Source organism: Rhinichthys klamathensis, unplaced genomic scaffold (assembly GCF_029890125.1).
Source record: "Rhinichthys klamathensis goyatoka isolate OS25496 unplaced genomic scaffold, OSU_Roscu_1.1 h1tg000011l_1, whole genome shotgun sequence".
Classification (NCBI taxonomy): Eukaryota; Metazoa; Chordata; class Actinopteri; order Cypriniformes; family Leuciscidae; genus Rhinichthys; species Rhinichthys klamathensis.
The window spans coordinates 10,815,097-10,840,099 of record NW_026606564.1 but is presented as its reverse complement, the minus strand read 5'-3'; the positions used below and the strand labels follow the sequence as shown (position 1 = coordinate 10,840,099).

Here is a 25,003-nt window from a genome sequence, read left to right as displayed (position 1 = left end):
TGCACAGCGCGAGCGCGTACCGTCGTTCAAACTCAAGATTTCCGGCGTGCTGCAGCTGTGCTTATGACGGAGAAACAACCTAAACTGCCAATTCTCGAGTGACACCTGCTCATAAAACAAAGAGGTAAAAGGAAAAAGACTGATGACGATAAACAAGCGAAAAAGAAAGAATTACACAGAGCCCATTGACTCTGTGTCAAAACTCTAGCCGCATAACATGTAGATAAAATGTCACGCACTCTGCTAAGCAACAGTTAAAACCTGCTAATTCACTGGCTTGTCATGTTGCTGAAATAATGTACTAGCACACCTTATCTAGCATTATATATCGCTAGAATAATTACTTACATACTCTAACGTTAGTTACCGTTATCTTACTAGCTATTTATAACTTATAGAAAGAGTGCAACGATAAAGTTACATGTAGGCCATTGCAAAATACATAATGATTTGAGGACCAAGTTTGTAGTCAAAGTATGGGCAGGCCATAGTCAATGTAAAGCATATTATTGACGTTTAGTCCCTATTAGTAAATGTGCCATATAACTTTTTATCCGCTGTTATCAGTGGCCCTGTTTACTAGCCTGCTGTGGAGGGAGGGCTGTAGCGCAGCAGAGAGCAAGGGGGTGGGACCTGTAAGTTGTGCTTGTTCAAATTTTCAGGCTAAGTCAACGTTTTCTCAAAACTCCCTACTGCAGCTTTAATATAATATAATTATAGCTGCAGAAAATGCTCATGTTAATTTCTTAAAACATTGTTGAGGACAGGGTCAATACAAGAAGCCCCCTGGTGCATGGATATGACCATTAGAAATACAAAAACACATTCTAAGGGAGGTCCTAATCCTGGATACACCAGCCTTATTCAAGCTCATGCTTTCGCCACCACAGCGAAAGCAGCACGTTCAGGGAGCCAAAACACAATTCTTTTTTTTCAACAAGTCACGAAGCCTCATAAGAAGCTGACAAAAATTGCCAAGGCTGACTGTATTTCAAGTCATCCCAGCGGGGTATTGGGTAAAGTTTTCAACCAGCAAAGATCACGTCTCGGATGAGCCTCATAGACTACGATATTGCCTCTGCGAAAGAATGCCTGGCGAAGGTAGCGACGTCTCCCGTGCTTTTATCTGGACATGTAACGACAGGGTGGTATCAAGCTTTAAACTGCCATGTAATAAGCTTTTTGGCACTGACGGCTGCATGGTGTGTCTACGAAACAGGCGAGTGATGTGCACAAAAAGGTTTATTCCTTGTTCTCTCTTCACTCAAAGAACAAAAAGTGTGCTGCTTTCGTAATTTTGGGGGGAAAGAATTATGGGTATCCTGGTAGCAAAGGGGCGGAGTTATAACGCTCAATCTCCAAGAATATGTTTGAGTTCGGGATCGATTCGACGAGCCCCCTACGAGGTTGGGTAGGATAATGAAGAGTGCAAGGACACTGCAAACATATTCTGAGAGAGGTCCAATGCAAGCTATGCTGCCTTTTTCTCGACACAGGCGTTCTCTCTAGGTTCTTTCCAACAAAGCAGAAGCAGCACAGAAAATAAACATAAGCACATCTCCCTCTATCAACACAGTTGTGAGTCTCCTAACCCATAGAACCCAATGCTCCTTGCAGGTCAGTCGAAGGGTTACCGTCAACTGACCTGCAAAGCCGTTCAAAGTACCTTGCTGACAACTTTAACAACATCATCCTTAAAATAGCTGCAGAAACACACCACAGCCCAGCTTCGGGCAGACTTGCAGGCGAGTGACGAGGTGGCCGAGTGGTTAAGGCGATGGACTGCTAATCCATTGTGCTCTGCACGCGTGGGTTCGAATCCCATCCTCGTCGATTGATGTCTTTAGTGTTTCGAGAGAGCCAAGTGCGCCTGGAAAAGCCGTTCAAAGTACCTTGCTGCCAACTTTAACAACATCATCCTTAAAATAGCTGCAGAAACACACCACAGCCCAGCTTCGGGCAGACTTGCAGGCGAGTGACGAGGTGGCCGAGTGGTTAAGGCGATGGACTGCTAATCCATTGTGCTCTGCACGCGTGGGTTCGAATCCCATCCTCGTCGTTTGATGTCTTAAGTGTTTCGAGAGAGCCAAGTGCGACTGGCAAAGCCGTTCAATGAAATTTGCTGCCAACTTTAACAACATCATCCTTAAAATAGCTGCAGAAACACACCACAGCCCAGCTTCGGGCAGACGTGCCGGCGAGTGACGAGGTGGCCGAGTGGTTAAGGCGATGGACTGCTAATCCATTGTGCTCTGCACGCGTGGGTTCGAATCCCATCCTCGTCGATTGATGTCTTTAGTGTTTCGAGAGAGCCAAGTGCGCCTGGAAAAGCCGTTCAAAGTACCTTGCTGCCAACTTTGACGACATCATCCTTAAAATAGCTGCAGAAACACACCACAGCCCAGCTTCGGGCAAACGTGCAGGCGAGTGACGAGGTGGCCGAGTGGTTAAGGCGATGGACTGCTAATCCATTGTGCTCTGCACGCGTGGGTTCGAATCCCATCCTTGTCGTATGATGTCTTTAGTGTTTCGAGAGAGCCAAGTGCGCCTGGCAAAGCCGTTCAAAGTACCTTGCTGCCAACTTTAACGACATCATCCTTAAAGCTGCTGTAGGTAACTTTTGAAAAAATGTATTTGCTAAAACTGTCATTATGTCCTGACAGTAGAATATGAGACAGATAATCTGTGTTAAAATCACGCTCCTCTGGCTCCTCCTAGTGGTCCTATTGCCATTTGCAAGAAATACACGCTCCCGGTCAGAAACAACCGGAATGTCTTAGAAGTGTCAATCACGCTCGTGTACGCGCTGATCACACCCCTCTCTTGCACAGCGCGAGCGCGTACCGTCGTTCAAACTCAAGATTTCCGGCGTGCTGCAGCTGTGCTTATGACGGAGAAACAACCTAAACTGCCAATTCTCGAGTGACACCTGCTCATAAAACAAAGAGGTAAAAGGAAAAAGACTGATGACGATAAACAAGCGAAAAAGAAAGAATTACACAGAGCCCATTGACTCGGTGTCAAAACTCTAGCCGCATAACATGTAGATAAAATGTCACGCACTCTGCTAAGCAACAATTAAAACCTGCTAATTCACTGGCTTGTCATGTTGCTGAAATAATGTACTAGCACACCTTATCTAGCATTATATATCGCTAGAATAATTACTTACATACTCTAACGTTAGTTACTGTTATCTTACTAGCTATTTATAACTTATAGAAAGAGTGCAACGATAAAGTTACATGTAGGCCATTGCAAAATACATAATGATTTGAGGACCAAGTTTGTAGTCAAAGTATGGGCAGGCCATAGTCAATGTAAAGCATATTATTGACGTTTAGTCCCTATTGGTAAATGTGCCATATAACTTTTTATCCGCTGTTGTCAGTGGCCCTGTTTACTAGCCTGCGCGTTCACGACAGGCTCCGCTGTGGAGGACGAGCTGTGGAGGGAGGGCTGTAGCGCAGCAGAGAGCAAGGGGGTGGGACCTGTAAGTTGTGCTTGTTCAAATTTTCAGGCTAAGTCAACGTTTTCTCAAAACTCCCTGCTGCAGCTTTAATATAATATAATTATAGCTGCAGAAAATGCTCATGTTAATTTCTTAAAACATTGTTGAGGACAGGGTCAATACAAGAAGCCCCCTGGTGCATGGATATGACCATTAGAAATACAAAAACACATTCTAAGGGAGGTCCTAATCCTGGCTACACCAGCCTTATTCAAGCTCATGCTTTCGCCACCACAGCGAAAGCAGCACGTTCAGGGAGCCAAAACACAATTCTTTTTTTTCAACAAGTCACGAAGCCTCATAAGAAGCTGACAAAAATTGCCAAGGCTGACTGTATTTCAAGTCATCCCAGCGGGGTATTGGGTAAAGTTTTCAACCAGCAAAGATCACGTCTCGGATGAGCCTCATAGACTACGATATTGCCTCTGCGAAAGAATGCCTGGTGAAGGTAGCGACGTCTCCCGTGCTTTTATCTGGACATGTAACGACAGGGTGGTATCAAGCTTTAAACTGCCATGTAATAAGCTTTTTGGCACTGACGGCTGCATGGTGTGTCTACGAAACAGGCGAGTGATGTGCACAAAAAGGTTTATTCCTTGTTCTCTCTTCACTCAAAGAACAAAAAGTGTGCTGCTTTCGTAATTTTGGGGGGAAAGAATTATGGGTATCCTGGTAGCAAAGGGGCGGAGTTATAACGCTCAATCTCCAAGAATATGTTTGAGTTCGGGATCGATTCGACGAGCCCCCTACGAGGTTGGGTAGGATAATGAAGAGTGCAAGGACACTGCAAACATATTCTGAGAGAGGTCCAATGCAAGCTATGCTGCCTTTTTCTCGACACAGGCGTTCTCTCTAGGTTCTTTCCAACAAAGCAGAAGCAGCACAGAAAATAAACATAAGCACATCTCCCTCTATCAACACAGTTGTGAGTCTCCTAACCCATAGAACCCAATGCTCCTTGCAGGTCAGTCGAAGGGTTACCGTCAACTGACCTGCAAAGCCGTTCAAAGTACCTTGCTGACAACTTTAACAACATCATCCTTAAAATAGCTGCAGAAACACACCACAGCCCAGCTTCGGGCAGACTTGCAGGCGAGTGACGAGGTGGCCGAGTGGTTAAGGCGATGGACTGCTAATCCATTGTGCTCTGCACGCGTGGGTTCGAATCCCATCCTCGTCGATTGATGTCTTTAGTGTTTCGAGAGAGCCAAGTGCGCCTGGAAAAGCCGTTCAAAGTACCTTGCTGCCAACTTTAACAACATCATCCTTAAAATAGCTGCAGAAACACACCACAGCCCAGCTTCGGGCAGACTTTCAGGCGAGTAACGAGGTGGCCGAGTGGTTAAGGCGATGGACTGCTAATCCATTGTGCTCTGCATGCGTGGGTTCGAATCCCATCCTCGTCGTTTGATGTCTTTAGTGTTTCGAGAGAGCCAAGTGCGACTGGCAAAGCCGTTCAATGAACTTTGCTGCCAACATTAACAGCATCATCCTTAAAATAGCTGCAGAAACACACCACAGCCCAGCTTCGGGCAGACGTGCCGGCGAGTGACGAGGTGGCCGAGTAGTTAAGGCGATGGACTGCTAATCCATTGTGCTCTGCACGCGTGGGTTCGAATCCCATCCTCGTCGATTGATGTCTTTAGTGTTTCGAGAGAGCCAAGTGCGCCTGGAAAAGCCGTTCAAAGTACCTTGCTGCCAACTTTGATGACATCATCCTTAAAATAGCTGCAGAAACACACCACAGCCCAGCTTCGGGCAAACGTGCAGGCGAGTGACGAGGTGGCTGAGTGGTTAAGGCGATGGACTGCTAATCCATTGTGCTCTGCACGCGTGGGTTCGAATCCCATCCTCGTCGTCTGATGTCTTTAGTGTTTCGAGAGAGCCAAGTGCGCCTGGCAAAGCCGTTCAAAGTACCTTGCTGCCAACTTTAACGACATCATCCTTAAAGATGCTGTAGGTAACTTTTGAAAAAATGTATTTGCTAAAACTGTCATTATGTCCTGACAGTAGAATATGAGACAGATAATCTGTGTAAAAATCACGCTCCTCTGGCTCCTCCTAGTGGTCCTATTGCCATTTGCAAGAAATACACGCTCCCGGTCAGAAACAACCGGAATGTCTTAGAAGTGTCAATCACGCTCGTGTACGCGCTGATCACACCCCTCTCTTGCACAGCGCGAGCGCGTACCGTCGTTCAAACTCAAGATTTCCGGCGTGCTGCAGCTGTGCTTATGACGGAGAAACAACCTAAACTGCCAATTCTCGAGTGACACCTGCTCATAAAACAAAGAGGTAAAAGGAAAAAGACTGATGACGATAAACAAGCGAAAAAGAAAGAATTACACAGAGCCCATTGACTCGGTGTCAAAACTCTAGCCGCATAACATGTAGATAAAATGTCACGCACTCTGCTAAGCAACAATTAAAACCTGCTAATTCACTGGCTTGTCATGTTGCTGAAATAATGTAGTAGCACACCTTATCTAGCATTATATATCGCTAGAATAATTACTTACATACTCTAACGTTAGTTACCGTTATCTTACTAGCTATTTATAACTTATAGAAAGAGTGCAACGATAAAGTTACATGTAGGCCATTGCAAAATACATAATGATTTGAGGACCAAGTTTGTAGTCAAAGTATGGGCAGGCCATAGTCAATGTAAAGCATATTATTGACGTTTAGTCCCTATTAGTAAATGTGCCATATAACTTTTTATCCGCTGTTATCAGTGGCCCTGTTTACTAGCCTGCTGTGGAGGGAGGGCTGTAGCGCAGCAGAGAGCAAGGGGGTGGGACCTGTAAGTTGTGCTTGTTCAAATTTTCAGGCTAAGTCAACGTTTTCTCAAAACTCCCTACTGCAGCTTTAATATAATATAATTATAGCTGCAGAAAATGCTCATGTTAATTTCTTAAAACATTGTTGAGGACAGGGTCAATACAAGAAGCCCCCTGGTGCATGGATATGACCATTAGAAATACAAAAACACATTCTAAGGGAGGTCCTAATCCTGGCTACACCAGCCTTATTCAAGCTCATGCTTTCGCCACCACAGCGAAAGCAGCACGTTCAGGGAGCCAAAACACAATTCTTTTTTTTCAACAAGTCACGAAGCCTCATAAGAAGCTGACAAAAATTGCCAAGGCTGACTGTATTTCAAGTCATCCCAGCAGGGTATTGGGTAAAGTTTTCAACCAGCAAAGATCACGTCTCGGATGAGCCTCATAGACTACGATATTGCCTCTGCGAAAGAATGCCTGGCGAAGGTAGCGACGTCTCCGGTGCTTTTATCTGGACATGTAACGACAGGGTGGTATCAAGCTTTAAACTGCCATGTAATAAGCTTTTTGGCACTGACGGCTGCATGGTGTGTCTACGAAACAGGCGAGTGATGTGCACAAAAAGGTTTATTCATTGTTCTCTCTTCACTCAAAGAACAAAAAGTGTGCTGCTTTCGTAATTTTGGGGGGAAAGAATTATGGGTATCCTGGTAGCAAAGGGGCGGAGTTATAACGCTCAATCTCCAAGAATATGTTTGAGTTCGGGATCGATTCGACGAGCCCCCTACGAGGTTGGGTAGGATAATGAAGAGTGCAAGGACACTGCAAACATATTCTGAGAGAGGTCCAATCCAAGCTATGCTGCCTTTTTCTCGACACAGGCGTTCTCTCTAGGTTCTTTCCAACAAAGCAGAAGCAGCACAGAAAATAAACATAAGCACATCTCCCTCTATCAACACAGTTGTGAGTCTCCTAACCCATAGAACCCAATGCTCCTTGCAGGTCAGTCGAAGGGTTACCGTCAACTGACCTGCAAAGCCGTTCAAAGTACCTTGCTGACAACTTTAACAACATCATCCTTAAAATAGCTGCAGAAACACACCACAGCCCAGCTTCGGGCAGACTTGCAGGCGAGTGACGAGGTGGCCGAGTGGTTAAGGCGATGGACTGCTAATCCATTGTGCTCTGCACGCGTGGGTTCGAATCCCATCCTCGTCGATTGATGTCTTTAGTGTTTCGAGAGAGCCAAGTGCGCCTGGAAAAGCCGTTCAAAGTACCTTGCTGACAACTTTAACAACATCATCCTTAAAATAGCTGCAGAAACACACCACAGCCCAGCTTCGGGCAGACTTGCAGGCGAGTGACGAGGTGGCCGAGTGGTTAAGGCGATGGACTGCTAATCCATTGTGCTCTGCACGCGTGGGTTCGAATCCCATCCTCGTCGTATGATGTCTTTAGTGTTTCGAGAGAGCCAAGTGCGCCTGGCAAAGCCGTTCAAAGTACCTTGCTGCCAACTTTAACGACATCATCCTTAAAGCTGCTGTAGGTAACTTTTGAAAAAATGTATTTGCTAAAACTGTCATTATGTCCTGACAGTAGAATATGAGACAGATAATCTGTGTAAAAATCACGCTCCTCTGGCTCCTCCTAGTGGTCCTATTGCCATTTGCAAGAAATACACGCTCCCGGTCAGAAACAACCGGAATGTCTTAGAAGTGTCAATCACGCTCGTGTACGCGCTGATCACACCCCTCTCTTGCACAGCGCGAGCGCGTACCGTCGTTCAAACTCAAGATTTCCGGCGTGCTGCAGCTGTGCTTATGACGGAGAAACAACCTAAACTGCCAATTCTCGAGTGACACCTGCTCATAAAACAAAGAGGTAAAAGGAAAAAGACTGATGACGATAAACAAGCGAAAAAGAAAGAATTACACAGAGCCCATTGACTCGGTGTCAAAACTCTAGCCGCATAACATGTAGATAAAATGTCACGCACTCTGCTAAGCAACAGTTAAAACCTGCTAATTCACTGGCTTGTCATGTTGCTGAAATAATGTACTAGCACACCTTATCTAGCATTATATATCGCTAGAATAATTACTTACATACTCTAACGTTAGTTACCGTTATCTTACTAGCTATTTATAACTTATAGAAAGAGTGCAACGATAAAGTTACATGTAGGCCATTGCAAAATACATAATGATTTGAGGACCAAGTTTGTAGTCAAAGTATGGGCAGGCCATAGTCAATGTAAAGCATATTATTGACGTTTAGTCCCTATTAGTAAATGTGCCATATAACTTTTTATCCGCTGTTATCAGTGGCCCTGTTTACTAGCCTGCTGTGGAGGGAGGGCTGTAGCGCAGCAGAGAGCAAGGGGGTGGGACCTGTAAGTTGTGCTTGTTCAAATTTTCAGGCTAAGTCAACGTTTTCTCAAAACTCCCTACTGCAGCTTTAATATAATATAATTATAGCTGCAGAAAATGCTCATGTTAATTTCTTAAAACATTGTTGAGGACAGGGTCAATACAAGAAGCCCCCTGGTGCATGGATATGACCATTAGAAATACAAAAACACATTCTAAGGGAGGTCCTAATCCTGGCTACACCAGCCTTATTCAAGCTCATGCTTTCGCCACCACAGCGAAAGCAGCACGTTCAAGGAGCCAAAACACAATTCTTTTTTTTCAACAAGTCACGAAGCCTCATAAGAAGCTGACAAAAATTGCCAAGGCTGACTGTATTTCAAGTCATCCCAGCGGGGTATTGGGTAAAGTTTTCAACCAGCAAAGATCACGTCTCGGATGAGCCTCATAGACTACGATATTGCCTCTGCGAAAGAATGCCAGGCGAAGGTAGCGACGTCTCCCGTGCTTTTATCTGGACATGTAACGACAGGGTGGTATCAAGCTTTAAACTGCCATGTAATAAGCTTTTTGGCACTGACGGCTGCATGGTGTGTCTACGAAACAGGCGAGTGATGTGCACAAAAAGGTTTATTCCTTGTTCTCTCTTCACTCAAAGAACAAAAAGTGTGCTGCTTTTGTAATTTTGGGGGGAAAGAATTATGGGTATCCTGGTAGCAAAGGGGCGGAGTTATAACGCTCAATCTCCAAGAATATGTTTGAGTTCGGGATCGATTCGACGAGCCCCCTACGAGGTTGGGTAGGATAATGAAGAGTGCAAGGACACTGCAAACATATTCTGAGAGAGGTCCAATGCAAGCTATGCTGCCTTTTTCTCGACACAGGCGTTCTCTCTAGGTTCTTTCCAACAAAGCAGAAGCAGCACAGAAAATAAACATAAGCACATCTCCCTCTATCAACACAGTTGTGAGTCTCCTAACCCATAGAACCCAATGCTCCTTGCAGGTCAGTCGAAGGGTTACCGTCAACTGACCTGCAAAGCCGTTCAAAGTACCTTGCTGACAACTTTAACAACATCATCCTTAAAATAGCTGCAGAAACACACCACAGCCCAGCTTCGGGCAGACTTGCAGGCGAGTGACGAGGTGGCCGAGTGGTTAAGGCGATGGACTGCTAATCCATTGTGCTCTGCACGCGTGGGTTCGAATCCCATCCTCGTCGTTTGATGTCTTTAGTGTTTCGAGAGAGCCAAGTGCGACTGGCAAAGCCGTTCAATGAACTTTGCTGCCAACTTTAACAACATCATCCTTAAAATAGCTGCAGAAACACACCACAGCCCAGCTTCGGGCAAACGTGCCGGCGAGTGACGAGGTGGCCGAGTGGTTAAGGCGATGGACTGCTAATCCATTGTGCTCTGCACGCGTGGGTTCGAATCCCATCCTTGTCGTATGATGTCTTTAGTGTTTCGAGAGAGCCAAGTGCGCCTGGCAAAGCCGTTCAAAGTACCTTGCTGCCAACTTTAACGACATCATCCTTAAAGCTGCTGTAGGTAACTTTTGAAAAAATGTATTTGCTCAAACTGTCATTATGTCCTGACAGTAGAATATGAGACAGATAATCTGTGTAAAAATCACGCTCCTCTGGCTCCTCCTAGTGGTCCTATTGCCATTTGCAAGAAATACACGCTCCCGGTCAGAAACAACCGGAATGTCTTAGAAGTGTCAATCACGCTCGTGTACGCGCTGATCACACCCCTCTCTTGCACAGCGCGAGCGCGTACCGTCGTTCAAACTCAAGATTTCCGGCGTGCTGCAGCTGTGCTTATGACGGAGAAACAACCTAAACTGCCAATTCTCGAGTGACACCTGCTCATAAAACAAAGAGGTAAAAGGAAAAAGACTGATGACGATAAACAAGCGAAAAAGAAAGAATTACACAGAGCCCATTGACTCTGTGTCAAAACTCTAGCCGCATAACATGTAGATAAAATGTCACGCACTCTGCTAAGCAACAGTTAAAACCTGCTAATTCACTGGCTTGTCATGTTGCTGAAATAATGTACTAGCACACCTTATCTAGCATTATATATCGCTAGAATAATTACTTACATACTCTAACGTTAGTTACCGTTATCTTACTAGCTATTTATAACTTATAGAAAGAGTGCAACGATAAAGTTACATGTAGGCCATTGCAAAATACATAATGATTTGAGGACCAAGTTTGTAGTCAAAGTATGGGCAGGCCATAGTCAATGTAAAGCATATTATTGACGTTTAGTCCCTATTAGTAAATGTGCCATATAACTTTTTATCCGCTGTTATCAGTGGCCCTGTTTACTAGCCTGCTGTGGAGGGAGGGCTGTAGTGCAGCAGAGAGCAAGGGGGTGGGACCTGTAAGTTGTGCTTGTTCAAATTTTCAGGCTAAGTCAACGTTTTCTCAAAACTCCCTACTGCAGCTTTAATATAATATAATTATAGCTGCAGAAAATGCTCATGTTAATTTCTTAAAACATTGTTGAGGACAGGGTCAATACAAGAAGCCCCCTGGTGCATGGATATGACCATTAGAAATACAAAAACACATTCTAAGGGAGGTCCTAATCCTGGATACACCAGCCTTATTCAAGCTCATGCTTTCGCCACCACAGCGAAAGCAGCACGTTCAGGGAGCCAAAACACAATTCTTTTTTTTCAACAAGTCACGAAGCCTCATAAGAAGCTGACAAAAATTGCCAAGGCTGACTGTATTTCAAGTCATCCCAGCGGGGTATTGGGTAAAGTTTTCAACCAGCAAAGATCACGTCTCGGATGAGCCTCATAGACTACGATATTGCCTCTGCGAAAGAATGCCTGGCGAAGGTAGCGACGTCTCCCGTGCTTTTATCTGGACATGTAACGACAGGGTGGTATCAAGCTTTAAACTGCCATGTAATAAGCTTTTTGGCACTGACGGCTGCATGGTGTGTCTACGAAACAGGCGAGTGATGTGCACAAAAAGGTTTATTCCTTGTTCTCTCTTCACTCAAAGAACAAAAAGTGTGCTGCTTTCGTAATTTTGGGGGGAAAGAATTATGGGTATCCTGGTAGCAAAGGGGCGGAGTTATAACGCTCAATCTCCAAGAATATGTTTGAGTTCGGGATCGATTCGACGAGCCCCCTACGAGGTTGGGTAGGATAATGAAGAGTGCAAGGACACTGCAAACATATTCTGAGAGAGGTCCAATGCAAGCTATGCTGCCTTTTTCTCGACACAGGCGTTCTCTCTAGGTTCTTTCCAACAAAGCAGAAGCAGCACAGAAAATAAACATAAGCACATCTCCCTCTATCAACACAGTTGTGAGTCTCCTAACCCATAGAACCCAATGCTCCTTGCAGGTCAGTCGAAGGGTTACCGTCAACTGACCTGCAAAGCCGTTCAAAGTACCTTGCTGACAACTTTAACAACATCATCCTTAAAATAGCTGCAGAAACACACCACAGCCCAGCTTCGGGCAGACTTGCAGGCGAGTGACGAGGTGGCCGAGTGGTTAAGGCGATGGACTGTTAATCCATTGTGCTCTGCACGCGTGGGTTCGAATCCCATCCTCGTCGATTGATGTCTTTAGTGTTTCGAGAGAGCCAAGTGCGCCTGGAAAAGCCGTTCAAAGTACCTTGCTGCCAACTTTAACAACATCATCCTTAAAATAGCTGCAGAAACACACCACAGCCCAGCTTCGGGCAGACTTGCAGGCGAGTGACGAGGTGGCCGAGTGGTTAAGGCGATGGACTGCTAATCCATTGTGCTCTGCACGCGTGGGTTCGAATCCCATCCTCGTCGTTTGATGTCTTAAGTGTTTCGAGAGAGCCAAGTGCGACTGGCAAAGCCGTTCAATGAAATTTGCTGCCAACTTTAACAACATCATCCTTAAAATAGCTGCAGAAACACACCACAGCCCAGCTTCGGGCAGACGTGCCGGCGAGTGACGAGGTGGCCGAGTGGTTAAGGCGATGGACTGCTAATCCATTGTGCTCTGCACGCGTGGGTTCGAATCCCATCCTCGTCGATTGATGTCTTTAGTGTTTCGAGAGAGCCAAGTGCGCCTGGAAAAGCCGTTCAAAGTACCTTGCTGCCAACTTTGACGACATCATCCTTAAAATAGCTGCAGAAACACACCACAGCCCAGCTTCGGGCAAACGTGCAGGCGAGTGACGAGGTGGCCGAGTGGTTAAGGCGATGGACTGCTAATCCATTGTGCTCTGCACGCGTGGGTTCGAATCCCATCCTTGTCGTATGATGTCTTTAGTGTTTCGAGAGAGCCAAGTGCGCCTGGCAAAGCCGTTCAAAGTACCTTGCTGCCAACTTTAACGACATCATCCTTAAAGCTGCTGTAGGTAACTTTTGAAAAAATGTATTTGCTAAAACTGTCATTATGTCCTGACAGTAGAATATGAGACAGATAATCTGTGTTAAAATCACGCTCCTCTGGCTCCTCCTAGTGGTCCTATTGCCATTTGCAAGAAATACACGCTCCCGGTCAGAAACAACCGGAATGTCTTAGAAGTGTCAATCACGCTCGTGTACGCGCTGATCACACCCCTCTCTTGCACAGCGCGAGCGCGTACCGTCGTTCAAACTCAAGATTTCCGGCGTGCTGCAGCTGTGCTTATGACGGAGAAACAACCTAAACTGCCAATTCTCGAGTGACACCTGCTCATAAAACAAAGAGGTAAAAGGAAAAAGACTGATGATGATAAACAAGCGAAAAAGAAAGAATTACACAGAGCCCATTGACTCGGTGTCAAAACTCTAGCCGCATAACATGTAGATAAAATGTCACGCACTCTGCTAAGCAACAATTAAAACCTGCTAATTCACTGGCTTGTCATGTTGCTGAAATAATGTACTAGCACACCTTATCTAGCATTATATATCGCTAGAATAATTACTTACATACTCTAACGTTAGTTACCGTTATCTTACTAGCTATTTATAACTTATAGAAAGAGTGCAACGATAAAGTTACATGTAGGCCATTGCAAAATACATAATGATTTGAGGACCAAGTTTGTAGTCAAAGTATGGGCAGGCCATAGTCAATGTAAAGCATATTATTGACGTTTAGTCCCTATTGGTAAATGTGCCATATAACTTTTTATCCGCTGTTGTCAGTGGCCCTGTTTACTAGCCTGCGCGTTCACGACAGGCTCCGCTGTGGAGGACGAGCTGTGGAGGGAGGGCTGTAGCGCAGCAGAGAGCAAGGGGGTGGGACCTGTAAGTTGTGCTTGTTCAAATTTTCAGGCTAAGTCAACGTTTTCTCAAAACTCCCTGCTGCAGCTTTAATATAATATAATTATAGCTGCAGAAAATGCTCATGTTAATTTCTTAAAACATTGTTGAGGACAGGGTCAATACAAGAAGCCCCCTGGTGCATGGATATGACCATTAGAAATACAAAAACACATTCTAAGGGAGGTCCTAATCCTGGCTACACCAGCCTTATTCAAGCTCATGCTTTCGCCACCACAGCGAAAGCAGCACGTTCAGGGAGCCAAAACACAATTCTTTTTTTTCAACAAGTCACGAAGCCTCATAAGAAGCTGACAAAAATTGCCAAGGCTGACTGTATTTCAAGTCATCCCAGCGGGGTATTGGGTAAAGTTTTCAACCAGCAAAGATCACGTCTCGGATGAGCCTCATAGACTACGATATTGCCTCTGCGAAAGAATGCCTGGTGAAGGTAGCGACGTCTCCCGTGCTTTTATCTGGACATGTAACGACAGGGTGGTATCAAGCTTTAAACTGCCATGTAATAAGCTTTTTGGCACTGACGGCTGCATGGTGTGTCTACGAAACAGGCGAGTGATGTGCACAAAAAGGTTTATTCCTTGTTCTCTCTTCACTCAAAGAACAAAAAGTGTGCTGCTTTCGTAATTTTGGGGGGAAAGAATTATGGGTATCCTGGTAGCAAAGGGGCGGAGTTATAACGCTCAATCTCCAAGAATATGTTTGAGTTCGGGATCGATTCGACGAGCCCCCTACGAGGTTGGGTAGGATAATGAAGAGTGCAAGGACACTGCAAACATATTCTGAGAGAGGTCCAATGCAAGCTATGCTGCCTTTTTCTCGACACAGGCGTTCTCTCTAGGTTCTTTCCAACAAAGCAGAAGCAGCACAGAAAATAAACATAAGCACATCTCCCTCTATCAACACAGTTGTGAGTCTCCTAACCCATAGAACCCAATGCTCCTTGCAGGTCAGTCGAAGGGTTACCGTCAACTGACCTGCAAAGCCGTTCAAAGTACCTTGCTGACAACTTTAACAACATCATCCTTAAAATAGCTGCAGAAACACACCACAGCCCAGCTTCGGGCAGACTTGCAGGCGAGTGACGAGGTGGCCGAGTGGTTAAGGCGATGGACTGCTAATCCATTGTGCTCTGCACGCGTGGGTTCGAATCCCATCCTCGTCGATTGATGTCTTTAGTGTTTCGAGAGAGCCAAGTGCGCCTGGAAAAGCCGTTCAAAGTACCTTGCTGCCAACTTTAACAACATCATCCTTAAAATAGCTGCAGAAACACACCACAGCCCAGCTTCGGGCAGACTTTCAGGCGAGTAACGAGGTGGCCGAGTGGTTAAGGCGATGGACTGCTAATCCATTGTGCTCTGCATGCGTGGGTTCGAATCCCATCCTCGTCGTTTGATGTCTTTAGTGTTTCGAGAGAGCCAAGTGCGACTGGCAAAGCCGTTCAATGAACTTTGCTGCCAACATTAACAGCATCATCCTTAAAATAGCTGCAGAAACACACCACAGCCCAGCTTCGGGCAGACGTGCCGGCGAGTGACGAGGTGGCCGAGTAGTTAAGGCGATGGACTGCTAATCCATTGTGCTCTGCACGCGTGGGTTCGAATCCCATCCTCGTCGATTGATGTCTTTAGTGTTTCGAGAGAGCCAAGTGCGCCTGGAAAAGCCGTTCAAAGTACCTTGCTGCCAACTTTGATGACATCATCCTTAAAATAGCTGCAGAAACACACCACAGCCCAGCTTCGGGCAAACGTGCAGGCGAGTGACGAGGTGGCTGAGTGGTTAAGGCGATGGACTGCTAATCCATTGTGCTCTGCACGCGTGGGTTCGAATCCCATCCTCGTCGTCTGATGTCTTTAGTGTTTCGAGAGAGCCAAGTGCGCCTGGCAAAGCCGTTCAAAGTACCTTGCTGCCAACTTTAACGACATCATCCTTAAAGATGCTGTAGGTAACTTTTGAAAAAATGTATTTGCTAAAACTGTCATTATGTCCTGACAGTAGAATATGAGACAGATAATCTGTGTAAAAATCACGCTCCTCTGGCTCCTCCTAGTGGTCCTATTGCCATTTGCAAGAAATACACGCTCCCGGTCAGAAACAACCGGAATGTCTTAGAAGTGTCAATCACGCTCGTGTACGCGCTGATCACACCCCTCTCTTGCACAGCGCGAGCGCGTACCGTCGTTCAAACTCAAGATTTCCGGCGTGCTGCAGCTGTGCTTATGACGGAGAAACAACCTAAACTGCCAATTCTCGAGTGACACCTGCTCATAAAACAAAGAGGTAAAAGGAAAAAGACTGATGACGATAAACAAGCGAAAAAGAAAGAATTACACAGAGCCCATTGACTCGGTGTCAAAACTCTAGCCGCATAACATGTAGATAAAATGTCACGCACTCTGCTAAGCAACAATTAAAACCTGCTAATTCACTGGCTTGTCATGTTGCTGAAATAATGTAGTAGCACACCTTATCTAGCATTATATATCGCTAGAATAATTACTTACATACTCTAACGTTAGTTACCGTTATCTTACTAGCTATTTATAACTTATAGAAAGAGTGCAACGATAAAGTTACATGTAGGCCATTGCAAAATACATAATGATTTGAGGACCAAGTTTGTAGTCAAAGTATGGGCAGGCCATAGTCAATGTAAAGCATATTATTGACGTTTAGTCCCTATTAGTAAATGTGCCATATAACTTTTTATCCGCTGTTATCAGTGGCCCTGTTTACTAGCCTGCTGTGGAGGGAGGGCTGTAGCGCAGCAGAGAGCAAGGGGGTGGGACCTGTAAGTTGTGCTTGTTCAAATTTTCAGGCTAAGTCAACGTTTTCTCAAAACTCCCTACTGCAGCTTTAATATAATATAATTATAGCTGCAGAAAATGCTCATGTTAATTTCTTAAAACATTGTTGAGGACAGGGTCAATACAAGAAGCCCCCTGGTGCATGGATATGACCATTAGAAATACAAAAACACATTCTAAGGGAGGTCCTAATCCTGGCTACACCAGCCTTATTCAAGCTCATGCTTTCGCCACCACAGCGAAAGCAGCACGTTCAGGGAGCCAAAACACAATTCTTTTTTTTCAACAAGTCACGAAGCCTCATAAGAAGCTGACAAAAATTGCCAAGGCTGACTGTATTTCAAGTCATCCCAGCAGGGTATTGGGTAAAGTTTTCAACCAGCAAAGATCACGTCTCGGATGAGCCTCATAGACTACGATATTGCCTCTGCGAAAGAATGCCTGGCGAAGGTAGCGACGTCTCCGGTGCTTTTATCTGGACATGTAACGACAGGGTGGTATCAAGCTTTAAACTGCCATGTAATAAGCTTTTTGGCACTGACGGCTGCATGGTGTGTCTACGAAACAGGCGAGTGATGTGCACAAAAAGGTTTATTCATTGTTCTCTCTTCACTCAAAGAACAAAAAGTGTGCTGCTTTCGTAATTTTGGGGGGAAAGAATTATGGGTATCCTGGTAGCAAAGGGGCGGAGTTATAACGCTCAATCTCCAAGAATATGTTTGAGTTCGGGATCGATTCGACGAGCCCCCTACGAGGTTGGGTAGGATAATGAAGAGTGCAAGGACACTGCAAACATATTCTGAGAGAGGTCCAATCCAAGCTATGCTGCCTTTTTCTCGACACAGGCGTTCTCTCTAGGTTCTTTCCAACAAAGCAGAAGCAGCACAGAAAATAAACATAAGCACATCTCCCTCTATCAACACAGTTGTGAGTCTCCTAACCCATAGAACCCAATGCTCCTTGCAGGTCAGTCGAAGGGTTACCGTCAACTGACCTGCAAAGCCGTTCAAAGTACCTTGCTGACAACTTTAACAACATCATCCTTAAAATAGCTGCAGAAACACACCACAGCCCAGCTTCGGGCAGACTTGCAGGCGAGTGACGAGGTGGCCGAGTGGTTAAGGCGATGGACTGCTAATCCATTGTGCTCTGCACGCGTGGGTTCGAATCCCATCCTCGTCGATTGATGTCTTTAGTGTTTCGAGAGAGCCAAGTGCGCCTGGAAAAGCCGTTCAAAGTACCTTGCTGACAACTTTAACAACATCATCCTTAAAATAGCTGCAGAAACACACCACAGCCCAGCTTCGGGCAGACTTGCAGGCGAGTGACGAGGTGGCCGAGTGGTTAAGGCGATGGACTGCTAATCCATTGTGCTCTGCACGCGTGGGTTCGAATCCCATCCTCGTCGTATGATGTCTTTAGTGTTTCGAGAGAGCCAAGTGCGCCTGGCAAAGCCGTTCAAAGTACCTTGCTGCCAACTTTAACGACATCATCCTTAAAGCTGCTGTAGGTAACTTTTGAAAAAATGTATTTGCTAAAACTGTCATTATGTCCTGACAGTAGAATATGAGACAGATAATCTGTGTAAAAATCACGCTCCTCTGGCTCCTTCTAGTGGTCCTATTGCCATTTGCAAGAAATACACGCTCCCGGTCAGAAACAACCGGAATGTCTTAGAAGTGTCAATCACGCTCGTGTACGCGCTGATCACACCCCTCTCTTGCACAGCGCGAGCGCGTACCGTCGTTCAAACTCAAGATTTCCGGCGTGCTGCAGCTGTGCTTATGACGGAGAAACAACCTAAACTGCCAATTCTCGAGTGACACCTGCTCATAAAACAAAGAGGTAAAAGGAAAAAGACTGATGACGATAAACAAGCGAAAAAGAAAGAATTACACAGAGCCCATTGACTCGGTGTCAAAACTCTAGCCGCATAACATGTAGATAAAATGTCACGCACTCTGCTAAGCAACAGTTAAAACCTGCTAATTCACTGGCTTGTCATGTTGCTGAAATAATGTACTAGCACACCTTATCTAGCATTATATATCGCTAGAATAATTACTTACATACTCTAACGTTAGTTACCGTTATCTTACTAGCTATTTATAACTTATAGAAAGAGTGCAACGATAAAGTTACATGTAGGCCATTGCAAAATACATAATGATTTGAGGACCAAGTTTGTAGTCAAAGTATGGGCAGGCCATAGTCAATGTAAAGCATATTATTGACGTTTAGTCCCTATTAGTAAATGTGCCATATAACTTTTTATCCGCTGTTATCAGTGGCCCTGTTTACTAGCCTGCTGTGGAGGGAGGGCTGTAGCGCAGCAGAGAGCAAGGGGGTGGGACCTGTAAGTTGTGCTTGTTCAAATTTTCAGGCTAAGTCAACGTTTTCTCAAAACTCCCTACTGCAGCTTTAATATAATATAATTATAGCTGCAGAAAATGCTCATGTTAATTTCTTAAAACATTGTTGAGGACAGGGTCAATACAAGAAGCCCCCTGGTGCATGGATATGACCATTAGAAATACAAAAACACATTCTAAGGGAGGTCCTAATCCTGGCTACACCAGCCTTATTCAAGCTCATGCTTTCGCCACCACAGCGAAAGCAGCACGTTCAAGGAGCCAAAACACAATTCTTTTTTTTCAACAAGTCACGAAGCCTCATAAGAAGCTGACAAAAATTGCCAAGGCTGACTGTATTTCAAGTCATCCCAGCGGGGTATTGGGTAAAGTTTTCAACCAGCAAAGATCACGTCTCGGATGAGCCTCATAGACTACGATATTGCCTCTGCGAAAGAATGCCAGGCGAAGGTAGCGACGTCTCCCGTGCTTTTATCTGGACATGTAACGACAGGGTGGTATCAAGCTTTAAACTGCCATGTAATAAGCTTTTTGGCACTGACGGCTGCATGGTGTGTCTACGAAACAGGCGAGTGATGTGCACAAAAAGGTTTATTCCTTGTTCTCTCTTCACTCAAAGAACAAAAAGTGTGCTGCTTTTGTAATTTTGGGGGGAAAGAATTATGGGTATCCTGGTAGCAAAGGGGCGGAGTTATAACGCTCAATCTCCAAGAATATGTTTGAGTTCGGGATCGATTCGACGAGCCCCCTACGAGGTTGGGTAGGATAATGAAGAGTGCAAGGACACTGCAAACATATTCTGAGAGAGGTCCAATGCAAGCTATGCTGCCTTTTTCTCGACACAGGCGTTCTCTCTAGGTTCTTTCCAACAAAGCAGAAGCAGCACAGAAAATAAACATAAGCACATCTCCCTCTATCAACACAGTTGTGAGTCTCCTAACCCATAGAACCCAATGCTCCTTGCAGGTCAGTCGAAGGGTTACCGTCAACTGACCTGCAAAGCCGTTCAAAGTACCTTGCTGACAACTTTAACAACATCATCCTTAAAATAGCTGCAGAAACACACCACAGCCCAGCTTCGGGCAGACTTGCAGGCGAGTGACGAGGTGGCCGAGTGGTTAAGGTGATGGACTGCTAATCCATTGTGCTCTGCACGCGTGGGTTCGAATCCCATCCTCGTCGTTTGATGTCTTTAGTGTTTCGAGAGAGCCAAGTGCGACTGGCAAAGCCGTTCAATGAACTTTGCTGCCAACTTTAACAACATCATCCTTAAAATAGCTGCAGAAACACACCACAGCCCAGCTTCGGGCAAACGTGCCGGCGAGTGACGAGGTGGCCGAGTGGTTAAGGCGATGGACTGCTAATCCATTGTGCTCTGCACGCGTGGGTTCGAATCCCATCCTCGTCGATTGATGTCTTTAGTGTTTCGAGAGAGCCAAGTGCGCCTGGTAAAGCCGTTCAAAGTACCTTGCTGCCAACTTTGACGACATCATCCTTAAAATAGCTGCAGAAACACACAAAAGCCCAGCTTCGGGCAGACGTGCAGGCGAGTGACGAGGTGGCCGAGTGGTTAAGGCGATGGACTGCTAATCCATTGTGCTCTGCACGCGTGGGTTCGAATCCCATCCTCGTCGTTTGATGTCTTTAGTGTTTCGAGAGAGCCAAGTGCGACTGGCAAAGCCGTTCAATGAACTTTGCTGCCAACATTAACAACATCATCCTTAAAATAGCTGCAGAAACACACCACAGCCCAGCTTCGGGCAGACGTGCCGGCGAGTAACGAGGTGGCCGAGTGGTTAAGGCGATGGACTGCTAATCCATTGTGCTCTGCACGCGTGGGTTCGAATCCCATCCTCGTCGATTGATGTCTTTAGTGTTTCGAGAGAGCCAAGTGCGCCTGGTAAAGCCGTTCAAAGTACCTTGCTGCCAACTTTAACGACATCATCCTTAAAGCTGCTGTAGGTAACTTTTGAAAAAATGTATTTGCTAAAACTGTCATTATGTCCTGACAGTAGAATATGAGACAGATAATCTGTGTAAAAATCACGCTCCTCTGGCTCCTCCTAGTGGTCCTATTGCCATTTGCAAGAAATACACGCTCCCGGTCAGAAACAACCGGAATGTCTTAGAAGTGTCAATCACGCTCGTGTACGCGCTGATCACACCCCTCTCTTGCACAGCGCGAGCGCGTACCGTCGTTCAAACTCAAGATTTCCGGCGTGCTGCAGCTGTGCTTATGACGGAGAAACAACCTAAACTGCCAATTCTCGAGTGACACCTGCTCATAAAACAAAGAGGTAAAAGGAAAAAGACTGATGACGATAAACAAGCGAAAAAGAAAGAATTACACAGAGCCCATTGACTCGGTGTCAAAACTCTAGCCGCATAACATGTAGATAAAATGTCACGCACTCTGCTAAGCAACAGTTAAAACCTGCTAATTCACTGGCTTGTCATGTTGCTGAAATAATGTACTAGCACACCTTATCTAGCATTATATATCGCTAGAATAATTACTTACATACTCTAACGTTAGTTACCGTTATCTTACTAGCTATTTATAACTTATAGAAAGAGTGCAACGATAAAGTTACATGTAGGCCATTGCAAAATACATAATGATTTGAGGACCAAGTTTGTAGTCAAAGTATGGGCAGGCCATAGTCAATGTAAAGCATATTATTGACGTTTAGTCCCTATTAGTAAATGTGCCATATAACTTTTTATCCGCTGTTATCAGTGGCCCTGTTTACTAGCCTGCTGTGGAGGGAGGGCTGTAGCGCAGCAGAGAGCAAGGGGGTGGGACCTGTAAGTTGTGCTTGTTCAAATTTTCAGGCTAAGTCAACGTTTTCTCAAAACTCCCTACTGCAGCTTTAATATAATATAATTATAGCTGCAGAAAATGCTCATGTTAATTTCTTAAAACATTGTTGAGGACAGGGTCAATACAAGAAGCCCCCTGGTGCATGGATATGACCATTAGAAATACAAAAACACATTCTAAGGGAGGTCCTAATCCTGGCTACACCAGCCTTATTCAAGCTCATGCTTTCGCCACCACAGCGAAAGCAGCACGTTCAGGGAGCCAAAACACAATTCTTTTTTTTCAACAAGTCACGAAGCCTCATAAGAAGCTGACAAAAATTGCCAAGGCTGACTGTATTTCAAGTCATCCCAGCGGGGTATTGGGTAAAGTTTTCAACCAGCAAAGATCACGTCTCGGATGAGCCTCATAGACTACGATATTGCCTCTGCGAAAGAATGCCTGGCGAAGGTAGCGACGTCTCCCGTGCTTTTATCTGGACATGTAACGACAGGGTGGTATCAAGCTTTAAACTGCCATGTAATAAGCTTTTTGGCACTGACGGCTGCATGGTGTGTCTACGAAACAGGCGAGTGATGTGCACAAAAAGGTTTATTCCTTGTTCTCTCTTCACTCAAAGAACAAAAAGTGTGCTGCTTTCGTAATTTTGGGGGGAAAGAATTATGGGTATCCTGGTAGCAAAGGGGCGGAGTTATAACGCTCAATCTCCAAGAATATGTTTGAGTTCGGGATCGATTCGACGAGCCCCCTACGAGGTTGGGTAGGATAATGAAGAGTGCAAGGACACTGCAAACATATTCTGAGAGAGGTCCAATGCAAGCTATGCTGCCTTTTTCTCGACACAGGCGTTCTCTCTAGGTTCTTTCCAACAAAGCAGAAGCAGCACAGAAAATAAACATAAGCACATCTCCCTCTATCAACACAGTTGTGAGTCTCCTAACCCATAGAACCCAATGCTCCTTGCAGGTCAGTCGAAGGGTTACCGTCAACTGACCTGCAAAGCCGTTCAAAGTACCTTGCTGACAACTTTAACAACATCATCCTTAAAATAGCTGCAGAAACACACCACAGCCCAGCTTCGGGCAGACTTGCAGGCGAGTGACGAGGTGGCCGAGTGGTTAAGGCGATGGACTGCTAATCCATTGTGCTCTGCACGCGTGGGTTCGAATCCCATCCTCGTCGTTTGATGTCTTTAGTGTTTCGAGAGAGCCAAGTGCGACTGGCAAAGCCGTTCAATGAACTTTGCTGCCAACTTTAACAACATCATCCTTAAAATAGCTGCAGAAACACACCACAGCCCAGCTTCGGGCAAACGTGCCGGCGAGTGACGAGGTGGCCGAGTGGTTAAGGCGATGGACTGCTAATCCATTGTGCTCTGCACGCGTGGGTTCGAATCCCATCCTCGTCGATTGATGTCTTTAGTGTTTCGAGAGAGCCAAGTGCGCCTGGTAAAGCCGTTCAAAGTACCTTGCTGCCAACTTTGACGACATCATCCTTAAAATAGCTGCAGAAACACACAAAAGCCCAGCTTCGGGCAGACGTGCAGGCGAGTGACGAGGTGGCCGAGTGGTTAAGGCGATGGACTGCTAATCCATTGTGCTCTGCACGCGTGGGTTCGAATCCCATCCTCGTCGTTTGATGTCTTTAGTGTTTCGAGAGAGCCAAGTGCGACTGGCAAAGCCGTTCAATGAACTTTGCTGCCAACATTAACAACATCATCCTTAAAATAGCTGCAGAAACACACCACAGCCCAGCTTCGGGCAGACGTGCCGGCGAGTAACGAGGTGGCCGAGTGGTTAAGGCGATGGACTGCTAATCCATTGTGCTCTGCACGCGTGGGTTCGAATCCCATCCTCGTCGATTGATGTCTTTAGTGTTTCGAGAGAGCCAAGTGCGCCTGGTAAAGCCGTTCAAAGTACCTTGCTGCCAACTTTGACGACATCATCCTTAAAATAGCTGCAGAAACACACCACAGCCCAGCTTCGGGCAGACGTGCAGGCGAGTGACGAGGTGGCTGAGTGGTTAAGGCGATGGATTGCTAATCCATTGTGCTCTGCACGCGTGGGTTCGAATCCCATCCTCGTCGTATGATGTCTTTAGTGTTTCGAGAGAGCCAAGTGCGCCTGGCAAAGCCGTTCAAAGTACCTTGCTGCCAACTTTAACGACATCATCCTTAAAGCTGCTGTAGGTAACTTTTGAAAAAATGTATTTGCTAAAACTGTCATTATGTCCTGACAGTAGAATATGAGACAGATAATCTGTGTAAAAATCACGCTCCTCTGGCTCCTCCTAGTGGTCCTATTGCCATTTGCAAGAAATACACGCTCCCGGTCAGAAACAACCGGAATGTCTTAGAAGTGTCAATCACGCTCGTGTACGCGCTGATCACACCCCTCTCTTGCACAGCGCGAGCGCGTACCGTCGTTCAAACTTAAGATTTCCGGCGTGCTGCAGCTGTGCTTATGACGGAGAAACAACCTAAACTGCCAATTCTCGAGTGACACCTGCTCATAAAACAAAGAGGTAAAAGGAAAAAGACTGATGACGATAAACAAGCGAAAAAGAAAGAATTACACAGAGCCCATTGACTCGGTGTCAAAACTCTAGCCGCATAACATGTAGATAAAATGTCACGCACTCTGCTAAGCAACAGTTAAAACCTGCTAATTCACTGGCTTGTCATGTTGCTGAAATAATGTACTAGCACACCTTATCTAGCATTATATATCGCTAGAATAATTACTTACATACTCTAACGTTAGTTACCGTTATCTTACTAGCTATTTATAACTTATAGAAAGAGTGCAACGATAAAGTTACATGTAGGCCATTGCAAAATACATAATGATTTGAGGACCAAGTTTGTAGTCAAAGTATGGGCAGGCCATAGTCAATGTAAAGCATATTATTGACGTTTAGTCCCTATTAGTAAATGTGCCATATAACTTTTTATCCGCTGTTATCAGTGGCCCTGTTTACTAGCCTGCTGTGGAGGGAGGGCTGTAGCGCAGCAGAGAGCAAGGGGGTGGGACCTGTAAGTTGTGCTTG

The 25,003-nt window shown here is 45.5% G+C and overlaps 27 non-coding genes across 27 annotated transcripts; 18 read left to right on the top strand and 9 right to left on the bottom strand.

The window, feature by feature from the left end:
- Positions 1-949: 949 nt before the first annotated feature.
- Positions 950-1,090, bottom strand: LOC130102037 (U4 spliceosomal RNA). Its single transcript, XR_008809112.1, has one exon. It is a non-coding gene; the product is annotated as a U4 spliceosomal RNA (small nuclear RNA).
- Positions 1,091-1,751: 661 nt separating this feature from the next.
- trnas-gcu (transfer RNA serine (anticodon GCU)) lies at positions 1,752-1,833 on the top strand. The gene has a single exon. It is a non-coding gene; the product is annotated as a tRNA-Ser (tRNA).
- Positions 1,834-1,977: 144 nt separating this feature from the next.
- On the top strand, positions 1,978-2,059 carry trnas-gcu (transfer RNA serine (anticodon GCU)). Its single transcript has one exon. It is a non-coding gene; the product is annotated as a tRNA-Ser (tRNA).
- Positions 2,060-2,203: 144 nt separating this feature from the next.
- trnas-gcu (transfer RNA serine (anticodon GCU)) lies at positions 2,204-2,285 on the top strand. The gene has a single exon. It is a non-coding gene; the product is annotated as a tRNA-Ser (tRNA).
- A 1,522-nt stretch (positions 2,286-3,807) lies between these two features.
- LOC130102036 (U4 spliceosomal RNA) lies at positions 3,808-3,948 on the bottom strand. The gene has a single exon (XR_008809109.1). It is a non-coding gene; the product is annotated as a U4 spliceosomal RNA (small nuclear RNA).
- Positions 3,949-4,609: 661 nt separating this feature from the next.
- trnas-gcu (transfer RNA serine (anticodon GCU)) lies at positions 4,610-4,691 on the top strand. The gene has a single exon. It is a non-coding gene; the product is annotated as a tRNA-Ser (tRNA).
- A 1,940-nt stretch (positions 4,692-6,631) lies between these two features.
- LOC130102291 (U4 spliceosomal RNA) lies at positions 6,632-6,772 on the bottom strand. The gene has a single exon (XR_008809178.1). It is a non-coding gene; the product is annotated as a U4 spliceosomal RNA (small nuclear RNA).
- Positions 6,773-7,433: 661 nt separating this feature from the next.
- Positions 7,434-7,515, top strand: trnas-gcu (transfer RNA serine (anticodon GCU)). The gene has a single exon. It is a non-coding gene; the product is annotated as a tRNA-Ser (tRNA).
- A 144-nt stretch (positions 7,516-7,659) lies between these two features.
- Positions 7,660-7,741, top strand: trnas-gcu (transfer RNA serine (anticodon GCU)). Its single transcript has one exon. It is a non-coding gene; the product is annotated as a tRNA-Ser (tRNA).
- Positions 7,742-9,003: 1,262 nt separating this feature from the next.
- On the bottom strand, positions 9,004-9,144 carry LOC130102034 (U4 spliceosomal RNA). Its single transcript, XR_008809105.1, has one exon. It is a non-coding gene; the product is annotated as a U4 spliceosomal RNA (small nuclear RNA).
- Positions 9,145-9,805: 661 nt separating this feature from the next.
- On the top strand, positions 9,806-9,887 carry trnas-gcu (transfer RNA serine (anticodon GCU)). The gene has a single exon. It is a non-coding gene; the product is annotated as a tRNA-Ser (tRNA).
- Positions 9,888-11,375: 1,488 nt separating this feature from the next.
- LOC130102028 (U4 spliceosomal RNA) lies at positions 11,376-11,516 on the bottom strand. Its single transcript, XR_008809101.1, has one exon. It is a non-coding gene; the product is annotated as a U4 spliceosomal RNA (small nuclear RNA).
- Positions 11,517-12,177: 661 nt separating this feature from the next.
- Positions 12,178-12,259, top strand: trnan-guu (transfer RNA asparagine (anticodon GUU)). The gene has a single exon. It is a non-coding gene; the product is annotated as a tRNA-Asn (tRNA).
- A 144-nt stretch (positions 12,260-12,403) lies between these two features.
- Positions 12,404-12,485, top strand: trnas-gcu (transfer RNA serine (anticodon GCU)). The gene has a single exon. It is a non-coding gene; the product is annotated as a tRNA-Ser (tRNA).
- A 144-nt stretch (positions 12,486-12,629) lies between these two features.
- On the top strand, positions 12,630-12,711 carry trnas-gcu (transfer RNA serine (anticodon GCU)). Its single transcript has one exon. It is a non-coding gene; the product is annotated as a tRNA-Ser (tRNA).
- A 1,522-nt stretch (positions 12,712-14,233) lies between these two features.
- Positions 14,234-14,374, bottom strand: LOC130102022 (U4 spliceosomal RNA). The gene has a single exon (XR_008809099.1). It is a non-coding gene; the product is annotated as a U4 spliceosomal RNA (small nuclear RNA).
- Positions 14,375-15,035: 661 nt separating this feature from the next.
- On the top strand, positions 15,036-15,117 carry trnas-gcu (transfer RNA serine (anticodon GCU)). Its single transcript has one exon. It is a non-coding gene; the product is annotated as a tRNA-Ser (tRNA).
- Positions 15,118-17,057: 1,940 nt separating this feature from the next.
- LOC130102284 (U4 spliceosomal RNA) lies at positions 17,058-17,198 on the bottom strand. Its single transcript, XR_008809177.1, has one exon. It is a non-coding gene; the product is annotated as a U4 spliceosomal RNA (small nuclear RNA).
- A 661-nt stretch (positions 17,199-17,859) lies between these two features.
- trnas-gcu (transfer RNA serine (anticodon GCU)) lies at positions 17,860-17,941 on the top strand. Its single transcript has one exon. It is a non-coding gene; the product is annotated as a tRNA-Ser (tRNA).
- A 144-nt stretch (positions 17,942-18,085) lies between these two features.
- trnas-gcu (transfer RNA serine (anticodon GCU)) lies at positions 18,086-18,167 on the top strand. Its single transcript has one exon. It is a non-coding gene; the product is annotated as a tRNA-Ser (tRNA).
- A 1,262-nt stretch (positions 18,168-19,429) lies between these two features.
- Positions 19,430-19,570, bottom strand: LOC130102018 (U4 spliceosomal RNA). The gene has a single exon (XR_008809098.1). It is a non-coding gene; the product is annotated as a U4 spliceosomal RNA (small nuclear RNA).
- Positions 19,571-20,457: 887 nt separating this feature from the next.
- Positions 20,458-20,539, top strand: trnas-gcu (transfer RNA serine (anticodon GCU)). Its single transcript has one exon. It is a non-coding gene; the product is annotated as a tRNA-Ser (tRNA).
- Positions 20,540-20,683: 144 nt separating this feature from the next.
- On the top strand, positions 20,684-20,765 carry trnas-gcu (transfer RNA serine (anticodon GCU)). The gene has a single exon. It is a non-coding gene; the product is annotated as a tRNA-Ser (tRNA).
- Positions 20,766-22,253: 1,488 nt separating this feature from the next.
- Positions 22,254-22,394, bottom strand: LOC130102011 (U4 spliceosomal RNA). Its single transcript, XR_008809095.1, has one exon. It is a non-coding gene; the product is annotated as a U4 spliceosomal RNA (small nuclear RNA).
- Positions 22,395-23,055: 661 nt separating this feature from the next.
- On the top strand, positions 23,056-23,137 carry trnas-gcu (transfer RNA serine (anticodon GCU)). The gene has a single exon. It is a non-coding gene; the product is annotated as a tRNA-Ser (tRNA).
- A 144-nt stretch (positions 23,138-23,281) lies between these two features.
- Positions 23,282-23,363, top strand: trnas-gcu (transfer RNA serine (anticodon GCU)). Its single transcript has one exon. It is a non-coding gene; the product is annotated as a tRNA-Ser (tRNA).
- A 144-nt stretch (positions 23,364-23,507) lies between these two features.
- trnas-gcu (transfer RNA serine (anticodon GCU)) lies at positions 23,508-23,589 on the top strand. The gene has a single exon. It is a non-coding gene; the product is annotated as a tRNA-Ser (tRNA).
- Positions 23,590-25,003: the final 1,414 nt, after the last annotated feature.